Here is a 17,722-nt window from a genome sequence, read left to right on the forward strand (position 1 = left end):
CATAGTAATTGAACAAAATCGCACAGTGCCTGGTACATAGAAAGGGCAGAGTAGGTATTCGTTACTACTGTTACCCTCCTCTTACATTGGATGGCAACTCAGATTTAATTCACTTCTGCAGCCTAAATGTGCTAAAGGGACACAAGGAGAAACTCCATTTCAAGGGCCTCAGAGGCTGTCTGTTCTGGAGATGAAGAGTGCGCCTCATCTCTGAATAGAGCGTCCAGTGTTGGCACGGGAGAGCTGTAAGGCATGCTCTGGAAACCTGGCTTAGATGTTCCCTACCCAGATGACTTCTCACCTCAAAGAAACCTGCCCACTCCAATGCAGAGTTGGGAAATGAGGCTGTTGCTGAGTCCACATTTCCTCCCTAGGATGGTACAATGGCCATGAGCACAGGGTCTGGAGCCAGACTGCCTGGTTTCGAGAGCTCAGCACATCACCTCTTGGCTGTGCCACCTTTTGCAGGACACTTAACCTTTCTGTGCCTTGTTTTTTCATTTGTAAAACAGGGGAATAATAGTGCTGTGAGGGTTAATTTTATGTCACCTTGACTGGGACAAGGGATGCCCAGATTGCTGGTAAAATATTATTTCTGGGTGTGCCTGTGAGGGTGGTTCTGGAAGAGATTAGCATTGGAATCAGTAGATCGAGTGAAGAAGATTGGCCTCCCCAGTGTGGGTGGGCGTCATCCAGTCTGCTGAGGGCCTGAATAGAACAATGAGGCAAAGCAGGGCAAATTTTCTCTCTCTGTTTGAGCAGGGACATCCAGTTTTCCTGCCCTCAGACGTAGTACTCCTGGTTCGTGGGCCTTTGGTCTAGAACCAGGATGTACACCATCAGTTCCCTGATTCTCAGGCATCTGGGTTTGGACTGAAACTACACCACTGGCTTTCCTGGGCCTCCAGCTTGCAGACAGAAGACTGTGGGACTTCTCAGCGTCCATAATCACATGAGCCAATTTCTCATAGCAAATCTCTATGTACCTATAGATATAGTATTGATTCTCTTTCTCTGGAAAATCCTGACTAATACACTCACCTACCTCACTATAGTCATAGCTTTTTCTTGATGCATAGCAAATGGCCACAGTGGTAGTGGCTTTCGACAACATGCATTCCTAATTCTATAGGTCAGAAGTCAGGCTTGGCTGGACACTCTGCTTAGGCTCTTACAGGCAAAATCAAGACTCTTACCTGGGGAGGCACTGGGGCAGAATCCTGCCAGGCTCACACCGATTGTTGGCAGGATTTGGTGCCCTGCCACTGTAGGACTAAAGTGTTCCTCCTCGGCTTACTGTCAGCCAAGGGCCGCTCCAGAGCACCTAGAGGCATCCACATTCCTTCTCATTTGGCCTCCTCCATATGCAAGCTAGTAATGCTGCATCGAATCCTTCTTGTGCTTTGCATTCTCTGATTACCTCATCTACATGTTTTTAAGGGCTCATCTATAATAATAAAAACGTAATATGCTAATTAGACCTGAAGCATGGGTCCCAGGTGTCAGGGGAAGCCAGTGCTGGCAGCCGGGGGGAAGGAAGGCCTACTCTTGCATGAATTTCATGCATTGGGCCTCTAGTGTGATTATATCAGGCCCATACAGGATGATCTCTCTATTTCAAGGTCAGCTGGTTATATCTGCGAAGTCCATTTTGCCATGTAAGATATTTGTGGATGTGGTAGCATATTGACAGTCTCAGGAATTAGGATATAAACCAGTGATGGTGAACCTATGACACCTCTGACACGCGAACTCATTTTTTTGGTTGATTTTTCTTTGTTAAGTGGCATTTAAATATATAAAATAAATATCAAAAATATAAGTCTTTGTTTTACTATGGTTGCAAATATAAAAAAAAAATTCTGTATGTGACACGGGACCAGAGTTAAGTTAGGGTTTTTCAAAATGCTGACACGCCGAACTCAAAAGGTTCACCATCACTGACATAGACTCTCCTTGGGGACCATCATTCTGCCAGTGAGAGTACTCCTGGAAGACTTTGCCCCCAGATCATAGGGCAAGGCACATTTTGTCTACATACAATTTCCCCTTCGTGCTGTAATTATGTTTTGTTTTCTTCAGCACACCCTAGCAACTTGTGCAGTGGATGTATATCTGCCCCTCAATCTTCTGTGTGAGCCTCCCTTTGTGGCCCAATCCTTGTGGTTTGGGTGGGATGGGTATTCTACCACCACCCTCCAGCTCCAGAAATGGGTCCTTGTTTTTCTGAGGTAGTCCCACCTCCCCCGAGGCACACTGACTGGTTCAGAGATCGGCATGTGACCCACGTGGTCCATATCAGAATGATGCTCAGGACTTCTGATCCAGATGGGGAAGGCTATTTCCTTGCTCTGTGGGACTGCGGCAGGTTATTTTAGGCGCTTATCTTGGGCCATCGGGTAGCCAAAGATGAGAGAACCTTGGCATGAAACCAGTACCAGGAAAACAAACAGGGACAAAACATGGAAAGAAAGTATATTTTTTGCAATAGGCAAATAATGAATTATTATGTTATTTACCTGAAACTAATATAATATTGTATGTTAATTACACTGCAGTTTTTTAAAAGTGTGTTCTTGGTGGCATTGTTGAACTGCTAGGTCAACCCTTACCTAAAGTTCACACCACTTTTGGGCTTTTCATTTATGTGGGACAGTAAGTTTCTCTTACGGTTTCACACTTTGAGTTCGGTTTGATCTTGCTTCTCATCAAAAGCATCCCAACAGACAGAACTTGTTTAACCATGTGGTGATTCTACAGAGTGGGATAGTGGATGGGGCCACAAAGAGAGGTGTGATCTGCCCAGTGTTCACCTCCCCCTCTGCAAAGGCTTCTAAAAATAGCCATGTTGCACCACAGGGACTGTAGCCCTCAGGTTCCTCTGAGTTGTGGTCAGTAGTGGGGGGTGAGGGGAGGCCCTGGCGGAGCAGGGAGGAGCACCCTGTTGGAGAAGTGGTCAGAAAGGGAGTGCTGGACCTCGTGGGGACAGCCATCTTTTTGTCATCACCCCTTCTCAAGTACACAGAGAGAGGCGACACCTAAGAGGAAGGAAGGCTGTTCCCTGACTAATGTGTGGAGACCTAGACAGTGCCTGGCACAGGGTGGCCTCAGTAAAGAGCTGCACTGCCTGGGTCCCATGGGTGGACTGGGCACTAGAGTTGGTGATGTGTCACCTGAGAACAAATTGGTGTTTTTCCTCTTTTTCAGCAGGGACTGTGCCTAAAACCACCTCATTGTTACGGGCTGAATTCTGTGCCCTTGGAATTCCTATGTTGAAGTGGTAATCCCTGGTAACTCAGAATGTGACTATATTTGGAGATAAAGTCTTTGCAGAGGTCATTACAATTAAGTGCAGTCATTGGGGTGGTTTTTAATCCAATATGGATGGTGTTCTTATAAGAAGAGGCCATTAGGACTCAGTTACACATGGAGGGAAGACCATGTGAGGACACAGAGAGAAGATGGCATCTAAAGCCAGGGAGAGAGGCCTTGGGAGACATCCCCCTCCCCCCCCCCCCCCCGCACACACATACATCTTGATCTTGGACTTCCAGCCTCCAGAACTCTGAGACAATATCTGCACTCTCCCTGACCCCCAAGCCTGTCTGTGGTATTTTGTTATGGAAGCCATTGCAAATTAATATACCTGGATTGAATGGTTCTCCTAAAAGACGTGTCCAGCAGGACTTGTGAATATTTCCTTATTTGGAGAATTGTCTTTGCAGATATAATTAAATTAAGGATCTCTTGATGAAAATATTCGGGATTCACGAGGTGGGCCCCAAATCCAGTGACAGGTGTCCTTATAAGACACAGAAGAGGAGAACCAGAGAGAAGGCCATGTAAAAGGAAGCAGAGATCAGCATGATGCAGATTCAAGCCAGGAATGTGGAGGATGCAGCACAGGAGACAGACGAGGGACAGATTCTCTCCCAGAGCCTCCAGAAGGACCGACCTGCCAACACCGTGATTTCACACTTTTGACCTCCAAACCTGTGAGAGGATACATTTCTGTCCTTTCAAGCCACCCAGTGTGTGCTCATTTGTTCTGGCAGCCCCAGGAAACAAGTCCAGCTGAGAGCTTACATTTGGAGCACTCCAGGCTAGAGTTAGACCTCAGGCTGTGGCTACCCTGCCCCCAAGAACCCAAGCAATGTGTGCAGGACTCTGGCTGGGAGGTGGTCAGAGATTGCCAGTGGGATTGAGTAGAGCCAGTTTCTAGCAGCGGACTCCAGAGTATTCTCTGCTCAGATGGTGTGGGCCTCTGGGGTTGAGGAGGGGAAGGGAGAGCCCCATGAAAAAGATACATGGGTTTCCTGTTCATTAGACAGGGCCTGAGTGACAAAGGGTTAAAATAAAAGGGAATTGACCCTGTGTGCAAGGTGATGGGAGCAATTCCTGCAGCTCCCACAGGGCTGGACCTTCCCCAGGTGGGTCTGCTCTGAGAGCTGCCTTTGAAAGTGGAGAGTCTGTTCCATCGCTGCTCCTTTGACCACTTCTCAGGCAAATGTAATCCCAGTGCGGGAATCCCAGTGCTTGAAATAAACAGTTATTATAATTGAAGCCAGAGGTGGGGGGTGGGAATAGTTCTGTGTCCCTGCCCTTCCTCTGAGCTGACACCCACCACCTGTTGGCTCCATGCCAAACCCGGGACCCTGTGAACCATGCAGCGCAGAGCCAGATGGCTCCCAGCGCTGACAGGGGGAGGAGTCACCTCTTGTTAGGCTTGTTAAGGAGCATCTGTGGCCAGGAACCAGGTGAGGAGTTTCTAATGTCTCTGGCAGACATACAGGTGGGTTTGCCAAGTAGTGGCTGCATATTTCCCCTCCTCCCCCTGCTCCAAGATTATGCAGCACTTGGCTCCTGATCTCTCGCTGTTTAGCAGATTCTCCCTTAGTTTTCCCTGCACCCATGCCCACTTCATACACTGTGTGAATGTAAGTTAAGGGGATAACCTGATTCCTGGAGGGGCTGGAACTGACCCAAGGACCTATAGTTACCCAGGAACCTTCTTGGACAATGTGAGGCCCAAATCAGGGCAGGAAGGCCATGCTTTGCCACAGGAGTTTAGAGAGTGCAGATGATTTTGAAATAACGATTAGAAAAGATCGTACAAAGTTGTAAGCTGGTAACTTCTAAGGAATTGTCCTATCATGTTCCTCCCCTCTCACACCCACACCCCAAGTGCTGCTCTCTGGCTGGGTGGCCAGGTAAGTCCTGTCCCTGTGTCACCTACTGTGGATATCAGGGTGCATGGAGGGCAGTTTGCCTATGCAGGGGCCACTCTCCCCTTACCATGCTAACTAAGCTTGTTCCATTGGCTTGAGACCACTTGTCATATTTCAAGCCTCAAATGCCCAAATTGCTAGTTACTGTACATGGAGACTCCTATTCACTTGGAGAAGGATTGGGCAGAGGAATCAGGACATGTGGGTTCTTTACAAGGTCATGCAAGAGTGATAGCCAGTGGGGTCATCTCTAAGGGTCGAATGTGAGTATAGAGCAGTGATGGCGAACCTATGACATGTGTGTCAGAGGTGACACGTGAACTCATTTTTTTGGTTGATTTTTCTTTGTTAAATGGCATTTAAATATCCTATATAATAAAAGGCTAATATGCAAATCAACCGAACAGCGGAACAACCTGTCACTATGACATGCACTGACCACCAGGGGGCAGACGCTCAATGCAGGAGCTTTCCACTGGTGGTCAGTGCACTCCAGAAGCCGGGCTCACAGCTGGCAAGTGCAGTGGTGGTGGTGGGAGCCTCTTCCACCTCTATGGCAGCACTAAGGACCCCATGGGGGATGTCCACCTAAGCCAGTAGGTGGACATCCCCCGGGGTCCTGGACTGCGAGAGGCCATAGGCTGGGTTGAAGGGGCCACCCTCCCCCCCAGTGCACGAATGTCGTGCACTGGGCCTCTAGTATAAAATAAATATATATAAAAAAAAAATCTTTGTTTTACTATGGTTGCAAATATCAAAAAATTTCTATATGTGACACGGCACTAGAGTTAAGTTAGGGTTTTTCAAAATGCTGACACACCGAGCTCAAAAGGTTCACCATCACTGGCATAGAGGTTAGTTTTGAGTGAGGGTGGAGGCTTCTAACAGAAATGAAAGGATTTATTTTCCTCAGATGTCAGTTCAGTTGAAAGCAGGTCCCTGTTTCCTTGGTTCTGGTTGAGGCTGAGAGGAAGTCTGTCTCTAGGCGAGGAACTAAAGACTGGCGGAGGTGCGGTGTGGAGGAGACTGGGGCCAGTGTTTCAGAACCAGGAGGTGACCCCACAGCCTGGTGTCCTGTTCTTTTCTCTGCTGCCCACACCCTGCTTGGTGAATGCTGGTTTCTAACTCCATAGACCTGCATTTTTCTAAAAATAAATAAAGCCAGACCACAAGTTTCCCTCTCCCCAAAGCCTAATGAAATCAACAGCAAAAACCTCACTGTTGGTGATCAAGTATAGAAAAGAATATAATCACACACTGTAAATTTGAAAAGTGGTTGCCAAGGAAAGACACATGATACCCAAGGTAGCTCCTACCTCCATTCTCCCCCATCTCTGCCCCCAAAAATAGGATATAAAAAGGAATCAGGATTACCAGGTACAGAGAAGTGGCCATGTCTGCAAAACCCCGTGGCATTGCTGTGGCTCGGAAGAGTGGACACAAAAGTGATCAGATAGGAGGGAAGTAGGCCACAGAGAAATCAACCACACACTAGGAGAGAAATAGAAAGTTGGGGCAGAAAACATGCAAAACTAATAAAGGGAAAAAAAGGAAGAAAGAAATATCTATGCAAATTGATGGATGAAGAAACCTGTCCAGAAAAAAAAATTGAATTAAAGGAACAGAAGTAAATTCTAATGCCCTAAGTGTTTCAGGCGGTGGTAGACACAAGTGGTTCCCCGGATCCCATCTAATAGTCTGGGTTGGTCTCTAACAACATTTAGCTCTCCCCTTCACTCAGGATGCTATGCAACCTCCCTTGTCCCCAGGGCAGCTGGAAGACATTGACTGCTGACAAAAGGCTGACCCCTTGTCTTAACACGGGCCCTATCCTGTGGTATGGTTCAGTCTCCATCCAGAGGGCTAACTGTGGGGCCCACGGCTCTATGAATGACTTTATGGGCAATACTAGGGGAGAATGGGAAAGAGATGGTTCATAGCAATTGGGAGTCATGGGGCATCTATTTCTCCACAAACACAGAAAATCTTTTTTCCTCACCCAAGAAGAAATATTTCTTGGTGTGGCTGGGAAGGGAGGCATGTCTGCCCAGGCACTGAGACTCACAGAGGCTTTTCTGGGCCTAGCATCTGAGCCTAGCATCAGCAGACTATGGGTGGTAGTGAGCAGGCATAACTGGTTCTTTGGGCAAGGACGGTAATGAGGTCACCACCGAGCCATTCCTCCTGTGTGCTTAAATGGCAAAGCCTGGAGTAGCTGCATTTCTTCCAGATGACAATTAGAGGACACACCTGGGGACAGCGTGACTCCTGCTGACGCCATTTTCTGTTCCCAGATACTTCCTTCAACCTGTGTATGAAGCCCCTTTGTGACGAATGTCTTCTCTTCTGGGATTCAGAGCGCCTGTCCTAGAGCACCACTGAGGCCACATCAGACAGAGCCGGCCACGTTGGTCACCCTTGACTCCTGGTTGAGCAGATGATCAAAGGTGGTTAAGGAGAAGTACCTGAGACACTGCAGTGGTTTCTCCTGAATAACTGGTCTACACATACTACCTGGCTTGGTCCTGTGTGTGGCTCACCTGGATGTCACTTCCTCAGTGTGACCTCAGGGCTTCCCTATGGAGCTCCTCCCCGTCCACACCTCCCCCGAAACCCCCACTTCCTTCTGACATCAGAAATTCTGGTTAGAACATATATGTTGTTGTTTTTTTGTATTATCCAGAGAAACAAAACTAATAGGCTATACAGAGATAGATACAGTAGGAGATTTGTTATGAAGCCTGAGAAGTTCCATGATTTTCCATCTGTAAGGTGGAGGCCCAGGAAGGCCAGTGGTATAATTCCAATCCAAACCCTAACGTCTGAGAACCAGGATTGCTGATATCCAAGGGCAGGAGAAGATGGATGTCCCAGCTCCAGCAGAGAGCAGATCACCTTTCCTCTGCCTTTTTGTTCCAGCCAGACCCTCACAGATGGGATAATGCTCACCCACACTGGGGAGGGCAACCTTCTTTACTCAGTCCAGTGATTCAAATGCTAATCTCGTCTGGAAACACAGTCACAGACACACCCAGAAATAATCTTTTATCAGCTATCTGGGCATCCCTTGGCCCAGTCAAATTGACACATAAAATTAACCATCACTCTTTCCCTCAAGGTTTTGCCAAGAATGCAGATGCTGCGCAGAGGTAACAGCACAGCTGTCAAAGATCAGCTATTTGACTTCTTGATGAATGACCATCACACTTTCCCTTAAAGCAGGGGTGGGCAACATCCAGCCTGAGCACTGTATGAGGCCCCAGAAATCATTTGGTCTGGCCCTGCCTAGGTAACCACAGGCAGGACTCGAAATTCAATGAACCTAGAAGCTTTTTTTCATAGCAGCGTAAGTTTATGTTAAGTGAATTATGTGAAGCGAATGATGTTATAAATATACAAATGGCCCTTGGCAAAAAAAAGGCCCCCCACCCCTGCCTTAAAGTCTAAGCTTTAGGATAATATAGACGGGGCTGGGGCCTGGCAGGAAGGAGGGAAGGAGTGACACAGACACTTGGGTGGGCAGGAGGAGGAAGCTAAGACCCGCTTCATCTACTTTGCAGGTCCAGCTTTGAGCCAGATAGGGATAAGAGGGCCACTGGGAATAGGGGTCCATGAGGGTCCTAGGCACCTCTTCCCAGGCCCAGGCCCAGCTTCACCTTGTTTTAAAAATAAGATCAATGCAGTGGTGAGCCGGGTGAGCTCTGGGGACAGTGGAGGAACCCAGCCCCGCCTGCCTCTTCAGCAGGTCCGGTTACGAAGGAGGAAGAGCCTGGGAGTAGGGCCCCATTGGCCTCGTGCCCGTGGGGCCTGGCTGACCACTGAAGACCCCTCCTGTGAGATGCTTTGTTATCAGGTTTGGCTCCTGGATGGTATTGTTTACTCTCCTTTTTAAGATGTTTGAAGTTCTTTGATGAGCTGGTGTTTATATTGCATGTTCTTTCATGTCAAATGAGCACTTGTTATTATGTAGAATTACAAAAGCTTTTGGTGTTTTCCAAGCTTAGGCAGACCGCTTCACAATCCAAGACTACCTTGCTTTGCACAGTGGGGTGGGGGCCTGGGGTGATGTCCAAAACAGTTGTATGTTTATTAAATTTCTGACAATTTAGTGATATTTAAAATTCACTAGAAAAATGACCCAAAGGAAGCTTCTGATGGATATTTTGGGGTCAAAATAAAATAATTCACATTCTGTAATGAGTATAATGGCCTCAATACTAGACAATTGTAATGTGGTAAATTGAGACTTGGGGTTGGCATTTTTTAGAGTAAGGCATGCCTACAACGTAAGTGCTCACTTGTCTTGTACCCTCTGCGTAATTCTCCTGTTTTCCCTTCCACTCTTTATCCTCGGCCACTTTTATTTTAATTGGACTATGAGTCATATAACACACAAAGCGCTTTAGAAGCCAGACCAAGACATTCAGGGACAGCCTCAAGAACCCCGAGGCTGGCAGGCACCCCAGCTTGAGGGGAAGCCATCCATTTCCCCAGCCAGTCCAACTGGCAAAGGTAGTGACAGGTGGGGTGGCTACTCAAGCCACTGGCCCAATGAGGACAGGTTGTACCGCCCCTTAGTTTCCTGCCCATAACAAATGAACCGGCGTCTGCTCTTCCCAAGCCCAGAGTTCTCTAGATCCTACCAAGTCCCTAGGGCAGCAGGAGCCCTGATGACGTGGCAAGGAAGAAGCGGTGACTCATAAAGTTAGTTATGATTTGAAGGTGCAAAGCAGCTGGTTCATTTAAATGAAATTTTACCTTCTTCTCTCTCCTCCAAGAGTGAGCAGTCAGAGCCCTGGTTTAACACGGGCCTCAGGCGCCCAGAAGAACAAAGGACACTGGGCCTGCAGATCTGGTTTGGAAGCTGCTTGTGCAAGCAGCCAGGGCAGGGCCTCCCCTGTGTCTCTCCACCTAGCCCTCCCACAGGCCACAGTCCCAGGGTGGCCAGCAAGGGTGTGCTCATCGCCACGACCCAGCAGCCCTGGCATTTGGGGCATGTGAGTTTGTGTGTGTGTGTGTGTGTGTGTGTGTGTGTGTGTGTGTGTGTGTGTGTGTACAGTGAGAGCCAGAGAGAGAGGGAGAGAGAGACAGAGAGGAAAGGCCTGAAGAGCGTGTGGCCTCCACCCCAGGTGCCCCTCTATTTCGCTGTAGTTGGAGTAAGGAAGTACAAGAGGCTTAAGTCGATTGTTATCTCACTAACAAAGAAAGAAGCTTCAGCCAAACTTTGAAAGAGACTGGCACAGACCTTCATGATAGGAGGCAGCGATGCTGAAGGAATGTCTTATAAAAGTTGCCCCGTTCCACTTGGCTCAGTGAGACTGAGCAGAGAGGGGGTGATACTCACTCAGTAGCTGACTCGGGAAAGTGGAGACCGGATGAGGGCAGACTTCATTTTGCAGCTTTGTGACTTTTCAGGAGGGAGAGCTCTATCTCTCAGTGCCTTCCCCAAGAAGCAGAGTGAGCACAGTGTCTCAGTTTCCTGGATTGGGCATAGGCTGGGGCATGGAGCCCAGGCAGCCTTTCTGGGAGAAATCAAACAAAAGCCAAGGCCAGGCCAGCCAACAAACAAGGGATGGCAGGGTGGTTTCACCTTGTGAGCCAGTTTTCACCTATTGTAATAGTGCTGCCAGGAACACAGGTGCACACATGTCTGTTTGCGACCCTGCCTTCAACACTATAGTGCGTACACCTCAGGATGCTGCTCAGAAAATCTCTAAGGAGACATCCTAACTGTCTTTCAGATTCTGGCAAGGCTGTCATCACCCCCGGAGGTTCTCAAACAGCAGGCTGCCCCACTTGTGACAAGGGCCTGTCCCTATTTTCCTCATCCCAGTCACACAGAGCCCTGACTTCTGGGACTCGGGGCCCTTTTCTCTCTGAGCACATCCACGTCAGGGCCAGAGGCAGGGGCAGGGTAGGTCCTGGAAGGGTCAGGGCCAGAGGCAGGGGCAGGGCAGGGCAGGGCCTGGATGGCTGAGCTCTGATCTCCTCCCAGTCAGCTGACAAAGGGCTGTCTGCTAGGTGAGGGGCCTCTTCTCAGGACACCTGGAAGGCTGGGATAGTTGTTCTGATCACGGCCCTGGGGCAGGGGCTTAGATAATGCTGTGCACACTCCACCGCCCCCTGCGCCCCCCCCCTCCCCCGCAGAGGGCCAGGCCCAGAGCTAGAATGGAGGGCGGTCTCTGGATACCTGTCCAGGTGTGGCTGCTGGCCACCCTGCATGGAGCCCAGGGGATTTTGTTTGGGATTAAAAAAAATCGAAGCACTTAAAGCAATTAACGCAGTACTAATACATACTAGGTGCTCAATGAATATTAATTTACTTTTCCTTTTTCTCTTTAAAAAGTTTTCAGTAAAATATACATAAAAATTTACCATTTTAAGCATTTCAAAGTATACTGTTCAGTGGCATTGAGTACATTAATGTTGGTGTACAACCATCACCAGCCTCCACTTTCAGAACTTTCTTAGCTTCCCAAACTTAATTTCCACACACACTGAACACTAACTCCCTATTCTCCTCCTCCCAGCCCCTGGCAACCACCATTCTACTTTCTGTGTCTATGAATTTACTGCTCTAAGACTGCACAGATAAGTGAATCATCTAATATTTGTCCTTTTTGAATGGATGGATATTTTGAATGACTAATTTCATTGAGCATAATGTCTTCAAGTTCATCCATATTGTAGCATGTGTCACAATTCCTTCCTTCTTAAGACTGCCCTAATATTGCTTTGTAAGGATAGGTCACATTTTGTTTATGAGTGGCTTTTGCCTCTGGCTATTGTGTATACACCCAGAAGTGGATCCTTTATCCTTCGAACCATCTTTAGCAGATTTTTTTTTAATATATTTTATTGATTTTTTTTTACAGAGAGGAAGGGAGAGGAATAGAGAGTTAGGAACACCGATGAGAGAGAAACATCGATCAGCTGCCTCCTACACACTCCCCACTGGGGATGTGCCCTCAACCAAGGTACATGCCCTTGATCAGAATCGAATCCAGGACCCTTCAGTCCACAGGTCAATGCTCTAGTCATTGAGCCAAACTGGTTAGGCCTCTTTAGCAGATTTGACTTTCAAGAACATTAATAGAGGGAGAGAACCAAGATGGCGGCATAGGTAAATGCCTGTACTTGTTGCCTCCCACAACCACATCAAAACTACAACTAAAAGACAAAATGGATATCACCCAGAACCACGGGAAGGCTGGCTAAGTGGAAGTTCTACAACAAGAAGGAAAGAGAAAAGCACATCTAGACTGGTAGGAGGTGCAGAGGTATGGAAGAGCGGAGGTACGGAGTTGTGCAAAATGGGCTGGCAACTGGGTACGTTGTGGTCTTTTTCAATCGGGAGAGACATACAAACTCCCGACTGCTCTGAAATCCAGTTCGGGGTGAGACTCTGGGGACCCAGACTCATATGGGGAGAAACTGGACTGTCTGGCATTGGGCCAGAACACGAGGGCGGCTTTCTCTCAGAGGTGCTTGCAGTGTTCATTGTTCCTGCACAGGGCCTCGGGAAACAGAGACCCAGGGACCTATCGGGGCAGGGCTGACAGGCAATCATTGCTGTTTGCATTGCCCCGTGATTCCCTGAGACCACGTCCCACCCAATTTACAACCCCACCCAAGCTGTGCGCAGAGACTTTTGCATATGAATAACCTGGCCTTTTGCACCCTAACCTAACAAACTGCAGCTGGGTCAAAGAACCCCAGAGCTTCCAAAAGAATGCCTAAGGCTCGTCAGCAGCCTGCATTGCTTCACAGCTGCGCCTCATCTGGGCACCTCCAAACCAAAAACAAAGAGGAGGAATCTGCAGATCTCTCTGTAGCTCCTGCTGGGTGGCCTCAGGCAGTGGCTGACTTTGCACCTCCTTGGAGATCCAAGAGCCAGTGTACCCAATGGTCAAAGTGAGACCACATCAGATTACAACTCTTCAGATCCATAAGAGACACACTCAGGGGGTAGTCTCAGTGAGCACCAAAGCCCCCCTGAAGCAGGTCCTGCCCCATAAGGTTGTCTCCAGCACAGCAGTTCTCCCATTGTAGACACAACTGGTTTTCACAGCCAGTTGGTCTGGAGGTCAATTCCTCCCAGTGATACCAACACTAATCAAGGCTTAACTACAACAAGACTGTGCACACAGCCCACAAAGGGGTGCACCAAGAGTGTCTACCTCAGGTAACTGGGGAGGCTGAGCCACTGGATCCTATAGGACACTTACCACATAAGGCCACTCTATCAACACAGGGAAGTAGCCAAAATGCAGAGGCAAAGAAACGTGTGACAAATGGAAGAAATGGAGGAAAGCAAACTACTGGATAAAGAGTTCAAAACCACGGTTATAAGGTTACTCAAGAATCTTCTAGAAACCTCTGAGAAATGTAGTGAGACCCTCAAGGATATGAAAAGGGACCGATTAGAAATTAAGCATACACTGACTGAAATAAAGAATAATATACAGAGATTCAACAGCAGACTAGAGGATCCCAAGAACCAAGTCAAAGATATGAAATATGAAGAAGCAAAAAACACCCAACCGGAAAAGCAAAAAGAAGAAAGAATTCAAAAATATGAAGATAGTGTAAGGAGTCTCTGGGACAACCTCAAGTGTACCAACATCCGAATTATGGGGGTGCCAGAGGAAGAGAGAGAGCAAGATATTGAAAACCTATTTGAAGAAATAATGACAGAAAACTTACCCTACCTGGTGAAAGAAATAGACTTAAAGTCCAGGATGCACAGAGAACCCCAAACAAAAGGAATCCAAAGAGGACCACACCAAGACACATCATAATTAAAATGCCAAGGGCAAAAGACAAAGAGAGAATCTTAAAAGCAGCAAGAGAAAAAAAGTCAGTTACCTACAAGGGAGTACCCATATGATTGTCAGCTGATTTCTCAACAGAAACTATGCAGGCCAGAAGGGAGTGGCAAGAAATATTCAAAGTGATGAATAGCAAGAACCTACAACCAAGATTACTTTACCCAGCAAAGCTATCATTCAGAATTGAAGGTCAGATAAAGAGCTTCACGGATAAGAAAAAGCTAAAGGAGTTCATCACCACCAAACCAGTATTATATGAAATGCTGAAAGGTATTCTTTAAGAAGAGGAAGAAGAAAAAAGTAAAGATAAAAATTATGAACAGCAAATACATATCTATCAACAAGTGAATATAAAAATCAAGTGAATAAAAAATCTGATGAACAGAGTAAACTGGTGAATATAATAGAACCAGGGGCATAGAAAGGGAGTGCACTGACAATTCTTGGGGGGAAAGGGGTGTGTGGGATGCAGGAAGAGACTGGACAAAAATCGTACACCTATGGATGAGGACAGTGGGAGGGGTAAGGGCAGAGGGTGGAGTGGGAACTGGGTGGAGGAGAGCTATGGGGGGGGGAAGAGGAACAACTGTAATAATCTGAACAATAAAGACTTATTTTTAAAAAAGAACATTAATAGATATAATGGAGGTAGGAGTCTGTTTGCAATTGTCTGTCCCCACCTCAGACGGCTACTTACTATGCCCCGTGTCTCCAGGCCCACAGATGAGACCCCAAGCCCACTCCCTGGGTGGGTCCTCACTCAATCTAAACAAGCCTTTTTTTTTTTTTTTTTAAAGATATGTTTTTATTGATTTCAAAGAGAGGAAGGGAGAGGGAGAGAGAGATAGAAACATCAATGATGAGTGTGAATCATTGATTGGCTGCCTCCTGCATGCCCCCAACTGGGGATGGAGCCTGCAACCTGGGCATGTGCCTGGACTAGGGGGTGACCTCCTGGTTCATGGGTCGATGCTCAACCACTGAGCCACACCAGCCGAGCCCAAATAAGCCTTTTCATTTTCCTCTGCCACTGCCTATTTGATCTGGATCATTTAAGAACCAGCCTAAACCTTTCACTTTACAAGGATTCCCTGGAACACTGGCTGCAGAGACAGCCTTCCAACCAATATCTGTGCCACCTGTCCTGGTTCCTGCAAGTCCAGCTTCCCCATTGGCCCCAGGTCTTGTCACTTTCCACTGCTTGTAGGGTACAGACTGAGTTCTGGCCTGGCTGCACATCCCGGTCTTTGCGATTTCCACATAGTTGCTCAGTTTTTCCCTTTCAGAGTCCAGAGTGCTAACCATTACACTATGGAACCAACTTCAGTTTTTCCCTTTCAATGCCTTCGCTCATGTGGTCCCCTCTGAATGCCATCCGCCTGCCACCCCCAAACCATCCCTCTAATATTTACCTCATCCAATTTATGCTTTAAGGATCTGCTCCTTTCTGTGTGGCCTGGCAGAGTAAGAGCTCAGAAATGTCTGACAAATTATCCAGGGAATGGCATTCCAGGTGAAGTGCAGGCACGATTTTAATATTGCTTTAGACGCAGGGTCATGCCTATGAAGGCTGCAGACTCGGTTAAGTCTCCCTGGGCATCCATCCCCTCCTCAGTTGGACAGTTGTGGAAAGCTGATGGTTAACAGAATCACCAAGACCTGTTTGAAAGTCACTAAAGGATTGCTTGGTTGGAGGGTGCCTGTGGAACAATGTGGGCTGGCAGTTGCTCTTTAAGGATTTATTGTACAAATTGACATGCCTAGATGTAAGTGTATGTCTATCTGTGCAGTGTTGGGGCTTTCTCAGTAGCAATGAATAGTGCTACTAGGAACATAGGTGCACACATGTCTGGTTGAGTCCCTGTCTTCAGTGCTATTGTGTATACACACAGAGGTGGGTCTCTGATTAGTCCTCTCTGTTTAGTCCTCTGGCTCACAGGGTCCCCTAGTGTGGGGGCTGGGGAAGGGCTAAGCTTTCCTCTGTCCTGGGAACAGCCGTGTCTCATCTAGGTTGTGACTTCAATATTAATAACTCTGTTTCTCCTGCCCTCAATCTGGGAGGTCAGCCTTCCCCCACGGGCTGCTTGCCCTACATGTGAGCACATTCTTCCTCGTTCTCTGCAGCCATTCAGGCTTAAATATTTACCCTTTGCAAAGAAGAATGTGAGTGCTAGAGTGAGACAGCACAGTGTTGGACAGGTTGTAGATCGCAAGTGGTGATTACACCACTTTCTCTGTAATGCCTGCAGAAGGATGAGCCGCATCCGTCTTGTACCCCACATGGGGGCGGCTTAAATCTCCCTGGAAGAAAGACTTCAAATGCAGCCGGCCTGGTTTTAAAAGACCAGTTTAATCTGTGAGAGCCCATGCTGTTGCCAGGAAGTCAAACCACTGAGCCATGGATGGAACCATTTAACCGCAGAGTCATGGGCGGCCTGTCTGACGGTCCCTTTTTCTGTCTTACGAATGTTAAGAAGAATAGTCTTGCAAAGCCCTGTGTGAGGAGGGCAGACTTCCCTTCTCTATGGAAAGGAGCATCAGGGCCTGTGCCCACCTGCTGGGGGTTTTCATGCTGTTTCTCATTTTGGGGGTGCCAGGAGAGCCAGATGAAGACCCTCAGTCCAGCTCAGGGGAGGGGAGTCAGAGGGATCACTTCTGGGGTGACATTGGGAGGCAGTGAGGGCAGCTCAGTAGGGTTTTCTTCCATGTAGAGGGAGCTTTGCTAGCATAACCCTCTGGTTTCCTCCTGTCATGTCACTTCCTAGAGGAAGAACTGCATCAGGAGAGGGAACCTGGGTTTGCAGATCCAGTCCCTCCTCTTCTAGGAGAGCCAGCCTGCCTGCAGCCAGCACGCGTCTGCTCTGCCCCTCCCTGCTGTAACATTCTAGGGGCAAGACCCCCGCCCGGTGAGGGTCTGCCCGACCCAGCACAGCCTAGGATGGGTGGGCGGGTCGCTTTGAACCTAGGTTAGTGTTAGGAAGCCACTAGTTTGCAGATACTAGAAACCACATTTTCAAAGATTCATTTTTGTCAGTCATAATAACAGTGATATTTTGTCTCCATCTGCTTGGCTTCTTTGACTTATTTCTCAAAGGCTTAGAACTTGGATAGAGAAAAAGGGTGCTATTTGGAGAACCATCTCTAACTCCAGTAGTAATAGCTCAGCCCCCAACCCTGGAAATGAAAAGAAAAAGGAGGTTGTGCTATATTCAAAGTGGTGGTCTGAGATGTTGTGTGGTGAATTCTGCAGGCACAGCCAACAGGAAACACTGAAGCTCAGAGTGGAAGGAACAGGAGTGTTAAGACCGAAAAGCCCTGGTGGTGTTGGAACATTGTGAGTGAGGAAAAAGTGATTGAGAAGAGGCTTGAGAAATCCCCAGACAAGACCATGCAGGCTTTGTAGGCTAATGGCAAGAGTTTGAATTTTATTCTAAGTGCAATGGGAATTCAGTGAAGGATTTAAGCAGGGCAGTGCTATGGTCTTATTTACGCTTTGAGAAGGCATTCTTCATAACTCTGCAGAGAATGGTCTGAGGGCTCGGTGATGAGAATAGAACAGGGGATGAATCCTAATTTCTAGCGTGGTGATTGGCTGGATGTGGGTGCCATTTACAGAGTTGGTGAAGACTGGGAGGAGGATGGGGAAGCTCATTAAATTTCAGA

This window comes from Myotis myotis, unplaced genomic scaffold (assembly GCF_014108235.1).
Source record: "Myotis myotis isolate mMyoMyo1 unplaced genomic scaffold, mMyoMyo1.p scaffold_m19_p_1, whole genome shotgun sequence".
Classification (NCBI taxonomy): domain Eukaryota; kingdom Metazoa; phylum Chordata; class Mammalia; order Chiroptera; family Vespertilionidae; genus Myotis; species Myotis myotis.